We start from the raw sequence: 20,936 nt of genomic DNA on the forward strand, positions 1-20,936 counted from the left end.
GCCTTTTAGTAATCTGTGCCCCACTATTTAGACCAGTGCCGAGAAGTAGTTAAGCACACAACCTAGGTAGTCAAGGCAGCTCAATACAGGGGATATGGCAGACAATGGTATTGGGTGCCAGACAACAGATACAAACATATTTACTCTTAATAGACTGCCTCCACAACAACGCACACAATAGCAAGGAGCTCTTCAACATTGTGAAGGAACTCTCCAACCCCAGCTCCAACACCAACGAGATCCCACCGTCGCAAGCCCTGTGCGACTCCCTATCCACCTTCTACCACCGCAAGATAGCAGACATCCACGACAGCTTCAACACTCAGACAGCCCCAAGAGACAGCAACACAACAGACCCTCCGCACACCATCGACCACAACCCCTGCTTGCCTGTGCCAGCGTGAGCATCGATGACACCATCAAGACCATGCGCACAATCCACTCTGGCTCTCCGTCAGACCCATTCCCACTCCACGTCTTCAAAAGAACAAGCAGCTCTTTCGCACCCCACCTACGCAATGTCATCAATCTCTCCCTCGAGACCACGACCTTCCCAGAGATCTGGAAACACGCCGAGATCAACGCTCTACTCTAAAAACCCTAAGGCAGACACAATAGACCTCAAGAACGTCTGGCCTATTTCTCTGCTCCCCTTCCCGGCCAAGGTCATCGAGAAAACCGTCAACAGACAGCTAACCCGATACCACGAAGAAAACAGAATCCTGGACCCTTCCCAGCCAGGGTTCCGCAGCAATCACAGCACCGAGACTGCCCACATCGGTGCCACCGATGACATCAGGACCCTGCTGGACAAAAGCGAGACTGCAGCACTCATCCTCCTAGACCTCTCTGCCGCTTTTGACACCGTCTGCCAATGCACACTATGCACACGCCTCCACACCACAGGGATTTGAGACAACGCTCAGGATTGGACCACCTCCTTCCTCTCTGGCAGAACCCAGAGCATCCGCCTCCCCCTATTACGTTCCAAAGCCTCTGAGATCATCTGCGGCATACCCCAGGGATCCTACCTCAGCCCGACGCTTATCAACATTTACATGGCCCCGCTTGCACACGTAGCCCGACAGCACAACCTCAACATATTCTCCTATGCTGATGACACTTAGCTGATCCTCTCCCTCACCAAGGACCCCATCACCTCCAAAGCCAACCTCCATGAAGGAATGAAGGCCGTCGCCAACTGGATGAAGATCAGCCGTCTGAAGCTGAACTCAGACAAGATGGAGGTCCCCATCCTCGGCTCCAACCCTTCAGCCTGGGAAAGCTCCTGGTGGCTGACGGCACTTGGGGCAGCCCTGACACCCACCGACCACACATGTAACCTGGTAATCATCCTAGACTCAACGCTCTCAATGACCAAGCAAGTCAATGCCATCTCCTCCTCCTGCTTCAACACCCTCTGCATGCTCCGCAAGATCTACAGATGGATCCCGACAGATATAAGAAAGACAGTCACCCAGGCCCTCTTCAGCAGCAGACTCAACTACGGAAACGCCCTCTATGCAGGAGCCCCGACCAAGCTCATCAAACAACTACAATGCATCCAAAACGCCTCGACATGACTGATCCTCTATGTACCATGCCACGGCCACATCAGCCCCACCTGAGAAAACTGCACTGGCTCCCCGTCAACAAGAGGATATCCTTCAAGCTCCTCACACAGGCACACAAGACACTCCACAAGACCGGCCCAGATTACCTCAACAGACGGCTCTCCTTCTACATCCCCAACCACCAGCTATGCTACGCCGACCTCTCACTTGCCACCGTCCCACGCATCTGAAGAACAACCACCGGTGGAAGATCCTTCTCCCACCTTGCCGCCAAGACATGGAACACCCTCCCACTGAGCCTACAACAGACCCAAGACCAGCTGACCTTCAGGAGGATACTTAAGACCTGGCTGTTCGATCAGTAGCATCCCCCCTCCCCCCAGCGCCTTGAGACCCTCGCGGGTATCTAGTACGCTTTACAAATGATTGATTGATTGATTGATTGATTGTGTTGAAAAATGGTACTCACCAGGGCAGGCAATAAACAATGGGCTGCCATCTCTGTCCCATGGCAGCAGCCTGCCCCAGATGAGCGCCCAAGCATCAGCACAGCCCAAGGTCCTAGAGGCCACACCCAACAGTGCATCCACCCCATAGCACTGTAGCAGACCAGAGCAGAAGCGTGGCAGGCAGTCCGGTCTCCGCCCAACAGAAGCAGCCATTTACATAAGTCGGTCACAGCACGCTCTGCAGCCCTGCCCTCACCACAGCAGGACTGGGTAGGCCAAATGTATTGAATGGTCACATAATCGCTGGTGGGAGCAGCATGCTCCTCTAGTTAAGCCAACCAGGTCCAATCTTTTTTGGGTGTTTCGGGCAGTGAAATTTAGTCAAGGTAGTGTATATGACTGGATTCTTTGCAGATATTATGTTCGACCAGCAGAGCCCTCCAAGAAGCACCCATCTGGCTGCTTGGGTGACCAAGCCCCCACTTACCAGTAAGTTTCATTACTTCGAGTCTATGACCCCATCCCAGTCCAGGTTCCCATTCCTCCCTCACTATGTTCGACTTCACTGGCTGTGAATTACAGGATTTCAGGTGTGAGGTCAGAGGTTTTTTATCCCATAGGATGTGGATGTGGCCTTGAGGGAAGGAATGGGAGCTATATGTGTTTTGATTTTGCTTCTTAAGAATGTGGGAAGAAGCTAATGCTCGAAGATGTAAGGACTATGACCGGGAGGTCATATACTCGCAGTAATGAAACGTACCTGTCAGTAAGCAGGCATTAGCCTGCACAGTGTGTTGCTTTATGATCCTCACCCATGAAACAACAGTTCCTGGTTCCTGAAATGGGGATATGCCCCGGCATGGAGCTTTGTATGTGGTAAAACTGGGGTAATCCAAAGACCTTTTTTTTATGCAAGTACGTTGCCAGCCTCATGTCCAGTAGACCATCTGTTGTGATACCTGGCAGATGGACACTTGTTTTGTTCCATCATCCATGGCCTATATCCATTCGTAAGTAGATCCTTTGCTTGTCCAACCTCTGTAATCAGAGTCAGGGGAACTGTTATGTTTTTGCTGACAAAGCCCCACACGACGCCACAGGCATGACATTCAGGCCAAATGACTTTGAGCCATCGGTATAAGTACTCAAACCATGCGCCCTATTTATTTATTTATTTAAAGGTTTTATATAGCGCTGGCTAGACCCAGAGGTATGAGAGTGCTTTACATGAGCATCAGATTATAGTTACAGGTTACATCGTTACAAAGGTTACACAGTTATTAGAACATGGCAACATACTTTCTTGTAAGGTCAAGATAAACAATAAGAACAAATACGAAAAGGGGAAAAGCAAGCAAGGGGAAAGATTCAGGGGGGATGGAGCTGGGGAAGTAGACAGGTAATGAAGGCGGGAAAGAGGAGGGGAGGGTGAAGGACATTGCATGGAAAGAGGAGGGGAAGGGCGACGGAGACACAAACCGGTAGACAAGTCAAATCAACGTCCAAAGTCCAGTAAGCTGTGATCCCAGGGGAAGTGGTATCACTTCCCTATCTCTGTTGTGGGAGGCTCCCTTTACACAGTGGACTCTCTCAGAGGGGTCTCTGAGACTCCAAGACCTACATCCTGGATCCTTCCCCAAAAAGGGGAGCGGGAGTGCTTTGGGTTCCACAAATCAAAGCTGTGCATTCCAGAACAGATACAGTATGTTTGGATTTGCATCCACATATACTCAAAGATGTTTTGCGGACTAGAGAGTGAGGGAGAAGTTCCCAGCTTGGAAGGACACCAGTAGGGTTGGTCATGAGAGAACTGGGGCAAAATATAATAGAATAATAATATATGTTTTTCTGACTAACTTAGATAATTTTAGAAATTTAGATAATTTTGACATATGCAGTGAGCTGCAGAGTTTAACCAGGAATGTAGATTGAAAGCTGTTGTTGACGTGTCACCCACAGACATGACAATTTGAGTTTTTCATGCACAAGGCATTAAATAAAAAAAAAGATTCCCTGATAGATAGGACCAAAGAAGATATATACATTTTAGAGAGTAGGACTGAGTGCACATCCATGGGAAACCCCACAGGACAGGAACTTGTGTTGGAAAAAAAGAGTTGTAACCCAAGAATGAGGCCAACCACCCAAGTTCTCTTCCCTGCATGTCAACAGATCAGAGTATTTGACAAAGGACTATATGAGGGTGTGTGTCAAATGTTGAACATTTATTTATTTATTTATTTTAGTAGTTTTATATAGTGCTAGCCTGACCCAAGGGTATCAAAGCGCTTTACAGAGGATACATTGCAAAGAAAACAAACTATACAAGAAAGTAATAAAATGCATGTTGATGTTGAGGGGTCAGCTTCATAGTGGAGGAACATCTGTTTCGTAGTCTCACTGAGATGGTGTTGGAGCAGAAAATAAGAGTCTGTTCCCCCACTCTGAGAGCTCCTATTGACTCCCTGGGGCACGGTTGAGGAACAGGATTTTGAGTTGGCTTTTAAATTTTACAAAGGAGGGAATGGTTCTGATGTAGGGGGGAATGGAGTTCCAAATTTTAGGTGCGCTTCCTGCAAAGGAACGAATCACAGTTTATATTTTTCAAGTTTTTGGTGGGATGAGAAGGAGGGAGTTAGAGCTTCTAAGGCATGCTAATCTGAAGCTGATCCTCATTTCAACTGGGAGCCACTTAAGTTCACTGAAAGCCGGAGAGATGTGGTCAAATTTCTTGATTCCGGTGACCATTCTGGCTGCCACATTCAGAGTTGTTTTGATGGGAGCTAGGTATGACTTTGCAATTCCTGAGAGTACTGCGTTCCCATAGTCCAGCCTTGACAGTGCCTGGGTTTGGGTGGCCTGTTTGAGATCACCAGGTGGTTCAAAAGTTTGTTTGTTCAAAAGTTTGAGGTAAAGGGAGGTGCTCTTAGCCGACTTCTTGATGTGTCAGCTAGGGTGAGATTTCCGTTGAGCGTTTCTACGGCTTTGAGCCATTCCGCAATTTGACAGTTCTCCTTCTTGTTTGAGATGAGAAGAATCTCGGTTTGTCACGGATTAGTTTAAGATGATTCAAAGACAGCCTGTGTTGGACATCATTCAGTACGTCATTGAGTCTTTGGATGTCACTGAGGAAGGAGGTTTCCAGATATATCTGAGTTTCATCTGCGTAGAGATGGAAGCCTATGTTGGCTGCTCTGAGTTGTTTGGTGAAGGGTTCCATGTAGATGTTAAAGAGTTGTGAGGAGAGCACTGGGGGAGAACACTGAGCCTTGAGGGACTCCTTTGTTGATAGGGTGAGAGTCAGAAGCAAAGTTTTTGATTTTTATTTTTTGAGTGCGATTGTGTAGGAATGTGGAAAACCATTGGAGGACCACTTCACAAAGGCCAGCTCTTTCTTGGAGAGCCCTGATGAGGAGTTTATGGTGTACTGAGTCAAATGCTGCCGATAGGTCGAGGAGAATGAGGAGGCAGCATTCATCAGAATCTAGTGAGTTGTGGATATCGTCTATGATGTTTAGGATCGCAGTTTCAGTGCTGCAGCCTTTTATGAAGCCAGATTGGTGGGAGTCCAAGAAATTGATGTTATCCAAGTGTTGGGTAAGCTGTTGGAGAACGCATTTCTCTAGAATTTTGGATAGAAGGGGAAGGTTAGATACAGGTCTAAAGTTATTCAAATCTGTCGTGTCAAGGCCAGGTGTTTTCAACAGGGGTGTGACTCTACCTTCTTTAAGGCAGTCTGGAACGACTCTATTTTCCATGGAGCTGTTTATTATTGTACACCAAAGCGGTGCTAGGGAGACCTTCAGTTGTTTGGTTGGTAGGGGTGGAATGAGGTCAAGGTCATGGGAAGAGGGTTTGGAAGTGGAGATTAGTGTGAAAATCTCATGTTTTTGGATGGGACTGAAACTTAGCCAATAATTGGAGGCGGAGCCAGGAGCGACAACGATCGTCCTGGGCATGGTGCTCTTGGTTGGTCGAGTGTTAATGGTGTTCAGAGAGAGTTCGATCTTAGTGATCTTGTCAATAAAGAAGTTGGCGAAGTTGTCACAAAGTTTGTTGGATGCCTGAATTGAGGAGGCCACCGCCTTGGAGGTTTGTTGCCTAATGATGCCGTAGAGCTCTCTGCGTCTATTTTTTGCGCTATCCAGTGCAGAGCAGAAAAAAGCAGATTTCTTGTTTTTGATGTGATTCTTGTATTCCCTGCTGGCTATTTTGAGTTCTTCACGGAGAGAAGGGCAAGGGTTCTTCCTCCAGCTTCCTTCTTTGGCTCTTAGGTTTCTCCTTTCGGTATTAGAGTCCGTGTTGAACCAAGACCTGGATGGAATGGCTCTGCCTTTTTTCAGTTTTCTCGGAGTGAGTTGGTCCAGCATAGTCTGTAGGTTTGAGTTGTACCGAGTAGTGAGTTTGGTAGTGGAGAGGTGGTCATTGGGGTAGGGCAGAATTGCGTTTATCCTTTCTTTGAGGACTTCCATGGGAATCTGAGAGAGGTTTCTGACCAATTTGGGGGGTCTTGCAATGGAGGTTGAGAGAGAATATGTTGGTTGATATGGAATAGGATCATGTTGTGGTCCGACTAGTCCACGGGGAGTACGTGTTCGATCGAGATTGTGTCTTGTTTGGTAATTATGGCATCTAGGGTGGCTCCTCTGTAATGCATCTCCTCTGTGCAGTATTGTGTAAGATTATTGTCACCGAGAAGATTGGATAGTGTTTGAATAAGCGGATTATGTATTTCATTCCATCGCAGGTTAAGATCATCAATAATGAAGGAGGAGGAGTCTCCAAGAGCAGAGTGAGCAATAAGGTCTGATAATTGTTCCCCAAAAGCTGAGGTTTTGCCCGGTGGGTGGTACAGACGTTGACAGAGCATTGTTCCATTATCTTTAGTCTTTATCTTTGCAGTAAGGCATTTAAAGGTGTTTTATTTGTACAAGTCTATTTCCATGTTATCTTTATTGATGATGGCAACTCCACCCCCTCGTTGGTCTTTTCTGTTTTTGTTGATAATGGAAAAACCTAGGGGCACAAGCATGTCTAGGCAAGGTGAGGAGTGCTCATTGAGCCAGGTCTCTGTGATGAATGCAATGTCAACGTCCTGCAAGAGAATGGCTTCTGCTAGTTCGATTGAATGCATGGATGCCGATCTGCAGTTGTTGAGCATGCAGTTGGTGGAAAGCTCTTTAGTGCTAGGGATTGTTTCCTTGGGAGCTCTGGGAAGGAAGCTATACCGCACCCCTAGGCCATATTCTTTCCCGCTCTAATGTCTCTCAGCATTTCCCAGCGCTGTAGTGTGCCACTCTTGCCCCTGGGTATGATATGGGATTACCGGTGCCACTTTATTGCCCCTTTAATTTTTTTAGGGTATGTTTTGAGACAAGGTGTGTGGATTCTTGAACTTCACAATGGTTAGTCAAGCAACAGCTTTCAGATCACCTTAGATTTTTGTCTCATTCAAACAGATTTAAATGTTCATTCAATTGATCCAATAACCAAATTCAGAACATAGCACACTTTATTTTTTTGTGTAGAGATTTACAGCAAAACAGGCAAAAGATTCTTTCTTACATAATCGTTGTCTTCATAATGTTGTAACTCTGTACAGTGCTTGTGCACAAAAAGAGGGTAAACATTAATGAAGGATTTTGAATGGAAATATTATAACTTCTGTGTAACTCGTTCCGAGAATTGTTCCCTTTTTTTCAAAACTGTAAGCATGAAACAATGCCAAAAATTCATAACAGGCCAAACATCAATTATGAAACATTTCATAGAATGGGGACGTGGCTATGCAGGAAATGGAGGAAGGCGTGTGTGCTGCGGGCTCAGCCGGAGGCCTCCTGTGACATTCCCTTTTAACCATTAACGGCGAGTTCTCCCATGGTGGAAGTTTGCACCGGCCGTTGCCAAATCCACCCTGCAGCCCGGATGTGGATTACGTAGTGATCGAAAGCTGCGCTCCGCCACTGGATCAGCGGACTTCCCAGGGCCTTGATAAAGAGCTGCTGAGCTGGTGTGGATGATCGCGCGAGCCCGGGGTCTGGCACCGCCCACTGGTCTTCGCGCTGTGTCTCTTGGTCTGCCCGATTTCTGTCCCGCTGCGGATGTTCTTCTGTTAAATGCCTGGCTGATGTTTGGTATTCTGCCGGGCCAGGGCGCTCCTCTGGCCCTACTCTCCTGGGGCACCGACATCGCTAAGGTGGGCCTTTATGTTGACATTCCGGGCCCTCATTGACGCTGTGCTGTGGTGGGCGGCCGCCACTGGAGATTGCTGAGGCCCCCCCCCCGCAGCGGACACTTCCATTGCGTGATCCGTCTCCTGGTGCTGCGGTGATTGCCAGGAGAGCTGAGGCAGCGAGTGTAAAATGACCAGAGTTTTTCAGGCCAAAAACTGGGACATTCACTGGTATAGGGGAGGGACTGTAGTTTTACCTCGGGCCAGTGCACATGGTGGCAGCCCTCCTCAGCAGTGAATTGCAGAACGGGCAGTTGGAGCATGCATAAAGTGCAATTTTTAAAACCAGAGGCTTGCCTGGTGGTTGAATTGCTTTATTGAAATGACTGCTGGCTAGTCCTGCTCTGTGGGATGCACCTGTGCAGTTGTCAGCCGACCCTCTCTGAAGACCGGGACATGAGCTGAGTTTCATGAGGTCTTCTGGGACAGCTGGTGAGAGACGGGGACCGTCCTGGCAGGTCCAGAATGCCTGCTCACCCAGGGCGAGTGGCTACTTCTGGACAGACGAGGCAGCAATTTGATGTACCTTGGGCCAAACCCTGATGCGCTGTGGAAATTCTGTGAATGAGGGGGAGCCCTGGACCCCAGAGGTGAGAACCACCCAGGCGACAGCGATTCCTGCATTGTGCTAAGGACCTGGCCCTTGAGCGATGCCTCCATGGCGCGCCACTGTACACATTCTTGCCACATTTCAGAGGCCTGTGCCTGCTGAAGTGCCACTGCTAACTGGTGAGAAGTGGTGCGGGTGGTAATACAGCGGCAGCCGATGACCTCAGAGGTGATAGCAGCGTTCCTTGTGGTATGGTACACGGGCTCAATTGTGCGTCATTAGCCCCCCCTGAGTCCTTGACTGGGATATGCCGAGCCCAGTCCAAAGCTACACTGGAATAGATGTAGCGAGTCAGACACGCCAAAGCGAACATACCTGACACCCCGGCCCCACCCCCACAAACGAGAGCCACAGCGGGGAAAATAGTGGAAATAGAGTTGCCGGCTGCCATGTCCGGCAAGTTGGATGCGGTAGTTGCGGCGGTGGAGAAACTAGTGTAAGCTTTGAATCACACTCATGTGGCCTTATAAGGTAAAATCGATACAGCGATCATTGATCTGACCCTCCTGCATGCCGGCCACCGCACATTGACGGATTGCACTGAAGCATTGGAAATCACGACGGCGGAGATGACTCCATGGGTACTGGCAGCAGACAAGCACATACAGCAACTTCTCAACAGAGTGGATTTTCTTGAAGATAGGGTGGAGGATGCCGAAGGCCGGGCCCGACGCCACATCGTAACAGTGGTGGGGCTGCCAGAGGGCAAGGAAAGGAGGCAGCCTATAGCCTTTTTTGAGTCTTGGCTACGCACCGTACTGCAAGAGGAGTCCTTTTCCCCACACTTTGTTGTGGAGAGGGTACACCGGGTGCCAGCCTAGCCTTTGCCATCGGGGTCTAACCCTAGACTGCTCCTGATCAAGCTGTTGAACTATAGGGACAGGGACACGATTTTGCAGGAAACCCGGAAGCTACACGACATCCAAGTGGACAATCAAAAGGTGATGTTCTTTCCTGACTACACAATTCAAGTACAGAAACAGAGACACTCTTATATGGCAGTGAAGAGGTGCCTCAGATGATATGATCTGAAATATTCCCTGTTATTTCCGGCGCGCTTGAGAGTTGTGGCAAATGGCAAAACCCATTTCTTCACTACCTCCGAAAAGGCTATATATTGGCTTGACACCTACTCCCCTTCTACCAGACCGCAGCAAAAATACTTTTGCTAATGAAACTTCCCATTGTCGGCACCCAAGGGGGAAGAAGCTGAAGCAATTGCAGTCTACGCCGGTGGCAGATCCAGACGCGGACCAGGTACTATGTGGCCAGCAAGGTGCCCTGCAGGCCGTGGCGACCATCAGCGGGTCGCAAATGGAGGATAATTAATCTGTCACCAACCAGCAGGATCAGGTCAGCGATGCGGACAAACTCTCGGACGATCCACTCACCACGCAAGACTCTTATGAACTGCTGGCTGTTACTCCACAGACTGCAGATAATATAGTTTGATTGCTGTTGTCTCCCCATTCCGCCTGAATCCCATCATACTAGATGTATACGCACGCAAGTATATGGTTGTGTACTGCATGCCATTGTGAAATGTCTGTCATGCAGAAAATTGTGTATTCTAATGCTCCATTATACTGTTGCCCTTCAGAGTCACTCTAGGTACTGTACAATGGGGATACTACATGCCATATGATACCTCAGGGCCTCTTCCGTGGAGTGCTTATAAGGCATTCAATTCAATTCAAATTTGCTTTCATCAACACAAATATCATAAAAGCATATAAACATAGTAAAAAAGCGATGTTACAGATTTTTATGAAATACCCGTTAAAAACAAACTCTATATACAAGAACTATTTACAATAAAATTAAAAACACTCTGATATGTGCAAATAGGCAAAAACCTTCCAGTTAAAAATACAAGTGCATAAAAAATTAGAAGGAAGGGAAAAAATTAAGGACATACTTAATGAGAAAAACTAGCAACAGTTACAAAGATGCAGAAAGTGCCTTGTGTCTAACAGCCCATGCACACTCCAAGAACTTGGCTATTGCACAGACAAAAAGGATCTTGGAGTCTGTCTTGAGGATACGCATGGCCGTTAGTCTGCTCGTAGTGCCCAGGGACCTACAAATAGGCCTGAGCCACTTGCGTCTGTGGCTCTTGTATGCGGGGCACACAAAGAGAACATGAGGAATATTTTGGCTGAAAGCAAGGCAACATGGGCAAGGTTTCACCTCTGAGGTATGACCATTCCATCTAGACAATACCTCAAATACGGGTAAAGTACCAAAACAAAACTGCATGTATAGAGACCTATCACGCGGCACCTCAATAAAATCTAGGTAAGCTTCATATAATTTTTCTTGCTATGTAGGAAGAATTCCTCTGTAAGGCTCCCTATTTTTGGATTCTGCAGCTGCTGCAAGTGCACCCAGTCCTAGTACCTTTTTTTTAACTCCAGTTTACTAGGGGTAGTCTGGGAAAGCCAGGCATCACTCAGACCCATGGAAAAAAGGGTCTGTTTACATAAGAGATCCAATTGACTCTATTGCCCTGATCCAGGGTGATTAGCTCATTAAGTGCAAGTGCATCATTTTTGAGTTCAGGAGTTCGCCTAATCCGCGCCCAAAACAAGAGAGGACGCAGTCCAGCCATGTCCCTGATGTGGTGCCTTCCTAAATCAAAGAATAGAGGCGTGAGTGGGGTATTCTTTGGCATAGCTACCAGGTTTCTAACAAAAGAATTTTCAGAACGGGAGAATTCATCAATATGCTTATGACCCCAAAGCTCTGACCCGTACAATGCAGAACTAACTGCTTGTGCTTCATACACAATGAGGGCCGGGCGTACTGGTCTAGTTCTTGATGAACGATGTTTCTTTGCAATGGCGCCCGCCACTCGTTTGTGATTCAGTAGCATTTTAGACAAGTGTTGCTTCCATTGCATCCTTTCAGATAGCCTGATTCCCAAGTAATCAAAGTTCTGAACTCTTTCTAATGGGACTTCATTCAGAGTAAGCTTGCACCTAAATGATTTACACGGGTTGCAAGCCATGAACTTGGTTTTGGAAGTATTAATTGTCAAACCATGAGATGAACAGAACATTTGAAACGTATTTAGTAATCTTTGGAGTCCTACATATAAGAAGGGTGTCGTCGGCGAAAATCAAAGGTGGTATCTTTTTGCCAGCCGGGGAAAGTACATCAGCAGGTTCGTTGTCTAAAAAAGCGACCACCCCATTTATATATAGTGAAAATAAAGTTGGGGCCATTGCACATCCCTGGCGTACCCCTCTGTTGACGTAGATCCGGTCAGTACATTGACCCTGGGTTCCCTATCTGATATGTGAAAAATTACCTATATGCAGCTTGGTCAGAAAATTCAGAATCTGGGGGTGAAGACCAAGATCATACAGGGTTTTCCACAGTTTGTTTCAGGGGACAAGGTCAAAGGCAGTCTTTAGATCAATAAATGCGAAGTAAAGACTGCCTTTGCCAATTAGAACAGTTTTCCAGTAGATCATAATAAGTCTAAAAACGTGATCCACTGTACCTGGAATTAAGTCTTTGGTGGTCAGGAGAGCAGCACGTTTCCATATTTGGGTGCTCTTGTTAGACCATAGATCTTTCAATGTCACACCCAGTGGATTATGGTTGCTATCAGTGGTAGAATATATCTTCAGGTCAGGAGAATGAATCCAGAGACGAATATCAAGTAGCACATAGTCGATACGGGACTGAGAGCCGGGTCTGTTAAAAGTATATGCCCCCTTCCCATCTGATGCAGTTCCACCATTAAGAGCCCTTAGGCCATGTTCCAGAGTCAGTGCATTTATTTGTATCTCGACTTGGGACCACTTTTTTATTGGTGGTAAGTTTAATGAGGGGACCGCCCAATTGTTGTCCTCTGATTCAATGTCCAGAATGTCATCTTTACTCAGCGGTTCACAACAACAGTTAAAATCGCCTACGACAATTAGTTTGGCATGGGGGGACAAGTACCTAGCTCGCATTCCAACAACATAAGAGTTGGTGATAGATTACCCCCTGGGGTCCCTCTGTTGTATACGTTAAACATGTCCAAATCTCCACTCAGTCTCAGTCTCAGTCTGTCCCTTGCCAATAGTAAGCCTCATTATGTTCAGAGATGGAATGGTTTGCTTTATATTCCAGCCCAAACCTATAGTGACCCAAGCTATCAACCCACCAGATGGTCGCCCTTTACCCGCACCTTCAGCCGCACCTTCAGCCGGTACACAAAAAGTTGTGTATCCGGATTTGAATAAAGGTTGCAGCTCCAAGTCTCCTGGAAAAGACAGATGTCACAGTCTTCCACAAAGGTGTTCCAGTGGGGCAAGTCCAGTTTACTCTTGAGGCCTGGAACATTCCATGGAAGGATAGGGAGAGCGAGGGGGTTAGGGCGTACGTGATCACCTGGCTGGATAGGTGCCTGGCAGGGTAATATCTCTGATGTCTGGAATTCTGAATCCAGGGTAGGTGGTAACTTAATCGTAGAACCCCGGGAGCATCCTCCAAGCCCCTCACAGGGATAATCTAATTTTCGCTCAAAGGGTGGAATTAAACATTTACTCCCAAACAAGCAACCTTTGGGAGCCATTACTAAGGGTGTCATCTGATGAGAGTTATTGTTAGATACACAATCTATGTTATCAAGTTCAGACTCCCCGCCCCGTGTCCTCCTGGCCTCCCGTAGATGTGTTACTACAACTGCGGTCACTGGAGATGACCTCATCTGGATTCAGGAGAAATCGGGCGAACAAGTAAGAAATTCTAGGGCCAATATGTTTTTTGCTAGGGTGGTACTGGTCAATGTGAGCTCTGTATAGTCAGTCAACCCTCCCTTTAATGAAGATCTCATAGCCCCAACTATGTCCTCACGGATTAGTGAGCGACACCCTCGTACTTTCCGGATCCAATGGATACTTTTGTTTACTAAGGACTCATAGGATTCCTGTGTGGAGGTGGGTTTAAGTTTAGGAACGTTGACCATATAGACTGTATTGCCCTTTCGGGTAAGGGCCTTGGTCTGTATATTTATCCCTCCCCTTGTTACTTGGGGTTGAAGGCTAGAGGATGCTACCAGTGGCACTTCAAACAAGCCATCAACTGATATGGGGTTTATGGAAGGATTGGGTCTTATTTTCGGACTTTTTTGGGCTAACTTAGATACTTTGCCAGCATAGGATAAGGTGTGAATGGCGGTTAGAGGCTCCCCTATTTCTCTATCCTCTGTCATATTCAAAGAGCCCACCAAGTGTTTACTAGAGGGACAGACAGTGTGCTGTGCGATATGAAGTGCGCTGCTTCTTAGACCATTTACCAATTCATTTGTAGCCCTCACCTGGACAGCAGAAGAAAGTTCTATGACTAAGCACCTCATTTGCTCCATTTCAGATGTTAAACTGTCGACTACATATTTTAGTTCTTCGATTTGTTGGTGACAACTACAAGCCCCCTGATATTTACTAGATGGAGTAGAAACATTTTCATCAAATATTATTGTATCTGATAAATCGGCCACGGCAGCAAACATGTTTGTGCACTTGACCGCTGTGTCTGAAGGTGTATCAATGAAAGTGACAGTCTCAGGGGGTTTTGAAACTGAATTAGAAGTAGTTTCATACCCTATGGAGATTTCCGAGGGAATACACTTGACTTCTTTCCTGATTGATCTCCTAAAAATTGGTGCGGACACAAGTTTATTAATACCACCATGTTTGAGCAGGGCAGTAGGCTTGATGACAAAGGGGGACCTGGGGGTAAGAAATAGGCAGTTCTGCAGTGAGAATATCCTTACAGCTATCTATAATGGAATCTATTCTATCGATAATACACTTGCTGGCTGCATGTTTGACTATTTTCATCGCCTTCTTCCCCCTAGTGTTTCCCACACCACTATTAATGCCTCCCGCAGACCCTTCCATAACCTTCCTTTTACCCATCAGTTTTGTATTTAAAAGATTCCAACAAAGAAATAAAAAATTAAAAGAGAACCAAATACAGTGATGTGCGTTTGGGCGGCGGAGTCTACACAAGCCAATAGTCCACTGTGCCGAATGTCTCAGACAAAGTTTCACGAGTTGGACTTTCCCGTATTATCAGTTACTGGGAATATGGCACAGTACCTTGTATGGAGATGACAGAGGGGTGGCCCGACCCAGCCTCTTCCAGGTGATGATGGCCAAGGACGCGCTGCGGGGGGAGAGGCAGTGCTAAATAGCGCAGTGGTGATGCCTCCCCATCTGAAGCAGCAGCAGCTGGAGATCTGGCGCAGGGACTTCTGGGGCTTGTGGTCCCTCCTAGGGCAGCAACAACCCAGTAGCGCTAAGATGGAAAAGCGCCTAAGTAAGGAGCAGCAACTGAATGATGGCCCCGGGACTCCTGTACCACCGAGGCAGGTTTGGCAAAGAAAAAGGGAAGGCAGGCAAAGGAGCGTTCCTCTAAGGCATTATTGGTGGGCCTCGCACAGGCAAGTTCATGATGGGCTGGTCGCGCGGGCCTCGGGAGGACTCTTCTTTTTTCCCTAGACATTTCAAGGATGCAGCACAACCCCCTAGATAAAGATTGTATGATGCTTCCATTTGTAGGTTGCTCTGCTGTATACACTACCATGTTTTGCTTGCTGGACCGGGTAACCAGCGACATTGGTCGGTATAGGGAGGTAGAATCTGGCCTAACATATACATATACACGCTTCTCCATCCTGCCTTCTGCCCTGCCTGGAATGCTCATGTTGCAACCCTTTATGATCTTTATGATCTTATGGCATCTGTCAATGTTGGGACCTCGAATGTAAGGGGAATTCATAGTACATCACGCGGCTAACTCATCTATTCCTATCTAAAACGGCATCACATACAGGTAGCCTTATTACAGGAAATGCACTTGCAGAAATCGGAAATAGCATGGCTGCACAGACACTGGAGGGGTCAATTGTATGCCACTGGCTATACGGCATATGCGCGTGGGGTGTTGTTGTGGATTAGACCAGGGACTGTATTCCACATGTAGATTCCTGCATTGATGCAGAGAGTAGATATGTCATAGTCAGGGGTGTTTTAGATGGGAGGCGGGTCATCCTTGCATCACTATACGCGCCCAACACGGAACAAGCGGCCTTCTTAGATGTAGTCTCTCTCAGACTAGCCGAGTGGCACGATGTTCCAATGATTTTGGGGGTGACTATAATAGTGTGATGGATGTGTTGTTGGATCGCTCCTTTCCTCCCCTACCTGGCACAGCTACACATGCAGCTGCAAAGGTGTTGAACCAATGGGCCGCACATTGGTGCTTAACTGGCATTTGGCACCACCGCAACCCACAGGAATGGGTATACTCATATTACCCGAGGCACATGGTCTCCATGTGCGGTTGGACCACTTTATGATATCGAATTACCTCCTTTCAAGTGTATCTATTTCCTACTATATGGGGCGGACGCACTCGCATCACAACCCGCATATGGTGAATTACAATGGGAAGACACAGTGCCACCAATACCTATATGGCGACTGCAGCCAGATGTTTTACTTGATGCTCCCTTCCGAAACTTGCTGGCCACGAATGTAGCGCAAAATTTCGATGAAAATGCAGGCACGGCTTCCTCATCACTGTTTGAATGGGATGCCCTTAAAGTGGTAGTGAGAGGTCACAGTTTTTACCCTGAGACAGGCGGGTCTTAGGGTACAACTGGAAAAGGAGTTCATCACACTGGAGAAGAGACTGGCAGCCAGGGAACGGTATGCGGTGGAGGGATCCCAGGGCCCATTAGATGGCTATAGGGAAGAGCATGCACGATTATTAGAACAGTTATGATGTCTCAATTATGCCGCGCATTCGGCGAGAATGCATCATTTAGGAGACAAAGCGTGGAAATTGCTCTCATGGCTTACGCGTCAGGACAACTATTCAGCCCCTTTTACATCTATACGCACAGTGGCCGGGGGAATTGCCTACACACAGCGGGATATACACAAGGCATTTGTGACCCACTACAGGGGTTTAAACATATCTCGTGGGTGGGGTCCGAAATTGGAGCTACAGCTCTACTTGGACGGGATGGATATGCCGACACCCACACATACGCAGAGGGAGAAACTAAATGCTCCTCTCTCGCAGAGGAGATACGGGACAGTTTATTTTCCTTAGTGAATGGGAAGTTGCAGGGACCTGATGGACTACCGGCTGAATTCTACAAGGCCTATGTACATATTTTAGTCCCTCAGCTGTTGAAGGTATGGGAGACGGGGTTGGAAGAATCCACACTTACTGACATGCAAAATTAAGCTTTACTAGTATCTCTCCTTAAGCCAGACAAAAACTCTGAGTCGCTGAGCTCCTACCGGCCCCTCGTGCTTCTCAATACCGATTATGAAGTCTTTGCGTCCCTACTTGCCAGGCGTATATCACCCTTGGTGAAGTCATTGGTACAGCCCGACCAAAATGGATTCATGCCAACCAGGAACACCTCACTTAATCTCCATAGATTTTTTAAGGTATAACAGTATGCAACACTTAGATGGCCCCGTTCGGGGTGCCTGGTGTTGGATCTGGAGAAAGCTTTTGACTCGCTGGACTGGTCTTATCTAGCGGCGGTGTTGAACAAAAAGGAACTAGGGGACCCACTATCCCCGCTGCTTTTCTCCCTAGCTATGGAGCCGTTAGCGCTGTTACTCCGTAGAAGTGGCGAAGAGTGGAGCATACAACTGGGAGATGGGACACATGCAGTATCTCTCTAGGTTGATGACGTATTGTTATATGTCTGTGATGTCACTGACATCCCCACTTCCATAGCAGATGTACTGCAGGTGTTTGAGGAAATGTCTTGTCTCCTAGTCAATTGGGCCAACTCTAGAGCTTACCCCTTTAGTGCGGACACAGTGGAAACGGATGTGATCAATAATGGCTCGTCTCTTCCATGGTACCCGGCTACCTTTCGCTATCCTGGATGTCTCATATATCGGACTCCAGATGATTTACTAGAGGGAAACTTGAAGAGGGCTATCTCGGCGGTAAAGGCCCAAATACAATTTTGAAAATCACTTCCATTGAATATGATGAGCCGCATGGTTCTGCTGAAGATGATAGTACTCACTAAGCTCCTATACTGTTTTTCAAACCTCTTAGTTTATGTCCCCACTAAAACTTTCTGCGAACTGGAAAGTATGTTCCGGGATCTCATATGGAACAGACCCAGAGTAGCGTTGTGGAAGCTGTATGCCCCCACCTCACAGGGAGTACTAGCGGTTCCTAATATGGAATTGTACTACATAGCAGCACAGCTGTAGTGGGTAATGAAGTGGCTCAATGGCACTCACTTGGAAGACACAGCAACCCTGCAGCAACCATGGACCCATACCCAGATATGTCACTTGTTCCATCCGGCGGCTAGTCTCCCACGCCTGTTTCAGTTACATTTGAGTTTAGCGTATAAGTGTTACAGGAGAGGTTTATATCTTACCCGAGTGACTCTCCATTATGCTCCGATATTGCTGATCCTGGGGACGCCTAGAGGGCGGTCGGTACCTCGGAATCCACTCTTGTGCATTGGCATGCAACACCTTGATACCTTGGGGGTCCTATACGAAGATGGCACCCTTTTGACATTCGAGGCACTGGCGGAGAACACTGATTTACCAGGTGGACAGTTGCTGTTTCACACCTCTCTTATGCGTGCGTTATCAGGCTTTCTGGGGGATCCAGCATCCGAAGCCCCAACACATCTGCTGTTACAATATCTAGATGTAATGGGGTGGGTTCATACATAATACACTGGCTGGTGACAGCCCTTCTCACACACACGCTGAAACCAATGACAATGCTCCATACCTGTGGGAAACTGACAGAGGTCGACCCTGGATGGACAAGGAATGGTCCACAATCTTGGCTGGTGCTACGTATATACCAAGAAACTCCAAATTTAAAATAATCCAAACATATACAATCCACAGGGCGTATCTATCCCCAGATGAAATGAATAGATCTTTTCACACTACCACGGCAGAATGTCCATGCTGTTAACGGCCTGATGTGGATATGCTCCACATACGTTGGCCTTGTACCTCCCTACAGGGCTATTAGAGAGAGGTAGCTGCAGCCCTAGCGAACTGTTCCGACACATCCTTTCCGCACACATGGTAAATCTGCATTTTGGGAGTGTATGTCAGATCTAAAAACAATGGCGTCACATTGAGATTCAGGGACCTAGGCTTAATAACTGCCAAGCACTTAATTGCAAAACAGTGGAAGCTTGCAGATCCCCCAGAAATAAACAGCCTTAGGATTTAGGCACAGGCAGAGAGTACATCGCTACACAGGGAGGAAACGGCCGGGCTCCGCAAGTACCCCATAGCGCATGAATGGGGCACCATACTCACCGCCTTCAGTAATGAAGTACATGGAGAGGGCAATGATACAGAGCCAGCAAATGCATGATATTCTAATTGAAGTTTCCGGGCAGCGGAGAGAGAGATGGCAGCGGATGTCTGTATATTCATGCAATAACCGGTCTCGCACCCATTAAGGCAATGGTTAACATAGCTTTTTTCGGATAGCAGCCCTTTAGTTTTCTTGTTTAATACTTTAAGTTTAGATAAAATATGCTTTATTGATGTGTCTGTTGATATAATCATTCCTCAGTCCTTTTCTTCTTTGGCAAAGCTCATTTTGCTGCAGTATCGAATTAACCACAAGTGTAGATCTCCAGTGCCTGATACCGTTGTGTCCATTGACCATTGAGCCTGGTCTAAGCTGAACATCTCGGCGTTCAATGCCTCTCTTATGGCCACCCGCCCCAATACCAAACTTGGGTGCACCTCTTTGGCTCAGGGAGTATCCCACTGGTTAACTTCTAACATTAACCACCACCTGCTGCCGCGTCCTAGACTACCGATCCCGCATCTCGCCCCAGGCCCATGAGTCACGGACGATTTGAAAGCAACTAAATCCGAATGCAAACATCTGGAGAGATCCTGGCGAAAAACCTACGCCCTGAATGACAAATTAACCTATCGTTCAGCACTCAGGCAATACTATCAAGCCTGTCGAAAGGCAAAAGCCAGATTTGTCTCAGAGTCTATTGAAAAGGCCATTAACCGTCCGAAAGCCCTCTTCTCTATGGTCAAGAAGCTAGCTGGCTCAAATAACGCCCCCACTCCACCTGCGCTAGGGGAAGTGGAATGCAATGAAATTGCTGACTTTTTTATATCCAAAGTCGAAACCATCTACAATGCCCTGTCCCTAGCCTCCCCCATACCCCCTCCTGACCCCCCTACTCTGGACTCACTGAGCCCGCAATCTCAGGAAACACAGATCTCTGAATGGCCCCTACTAGACTCCAACTCGCTGCTCGCCTGCATAACAAAGGTCAACTCAGGCTCCCCCTGGACCCAATTCCTATGAACATCCTTCGCCAGCTCTCCCCTGACGCTCTACTAGTCATTCAAGAGCTCCTGAATTCCTCATTGCGGAAATTTATAGTCCCGGATAAATGGAAAAGAGCCTTGGTAGTGCCACTTTAAAAAAAAAACGGTGCAGACCCCAAGACGCTCGCCAACTTCCGGCCCATCTCCTTGCTGCCTATGTTCTCAAAAATCCTGGAGAGGCATATTAACATACATCTCACTTCTCATGTGGAGACTATAGGTTTTTTACATCCGTCCCAGTCGGGATTTCGCTCCCACTTCTACACCGAAACAACCCTCCTGGGGATTACAGAGAACTTGCACACCCATCTTGATCACGGTGAGACCGCTGCGCTTATTCTTTAGATTTAAGCGCCACATTCGACACGGTCTCACAATCCTGGGGAGGGAGTTCCATGTCTTGGCCACCAGGTAGGAGAAGGATCTTCCTCCGGCGGTGGCTCTGCAGATGCGTGGTACGGCGGCGAGGGCGAGGCTGGCCGATCGTAGCTGGCGGGTGGGCGTGTAGAAAGTCAGGCGGTTGTTGAGGTACTTGGGGCCCAGGTCGTGGAGAGCCTTGTGTGCGTTGATGAGGAGTCTGAACGTTATCCTCTTCTCTCAGGTGGACGGAGATGTGGTTGTGTCGGGGGATGTCCAGGATGAGTCATGCGGAGGCGTTCTGTATGCGCTGGA

This window comes from Lissotriton vulgaris, chromosome 3_1, assembly GCF_964263255.1.
Source record: "Lissotriton vulgaris chromosome 3_1, aLisVul1.2, whole genome shotgun sequence".
Classification (NCBI taxonomy): Eukaryota; Metazoa; Chordata; class Amphibia; order Caudata; family Salamandridae; genus Lissotriton; species Lissotriton vulgaris.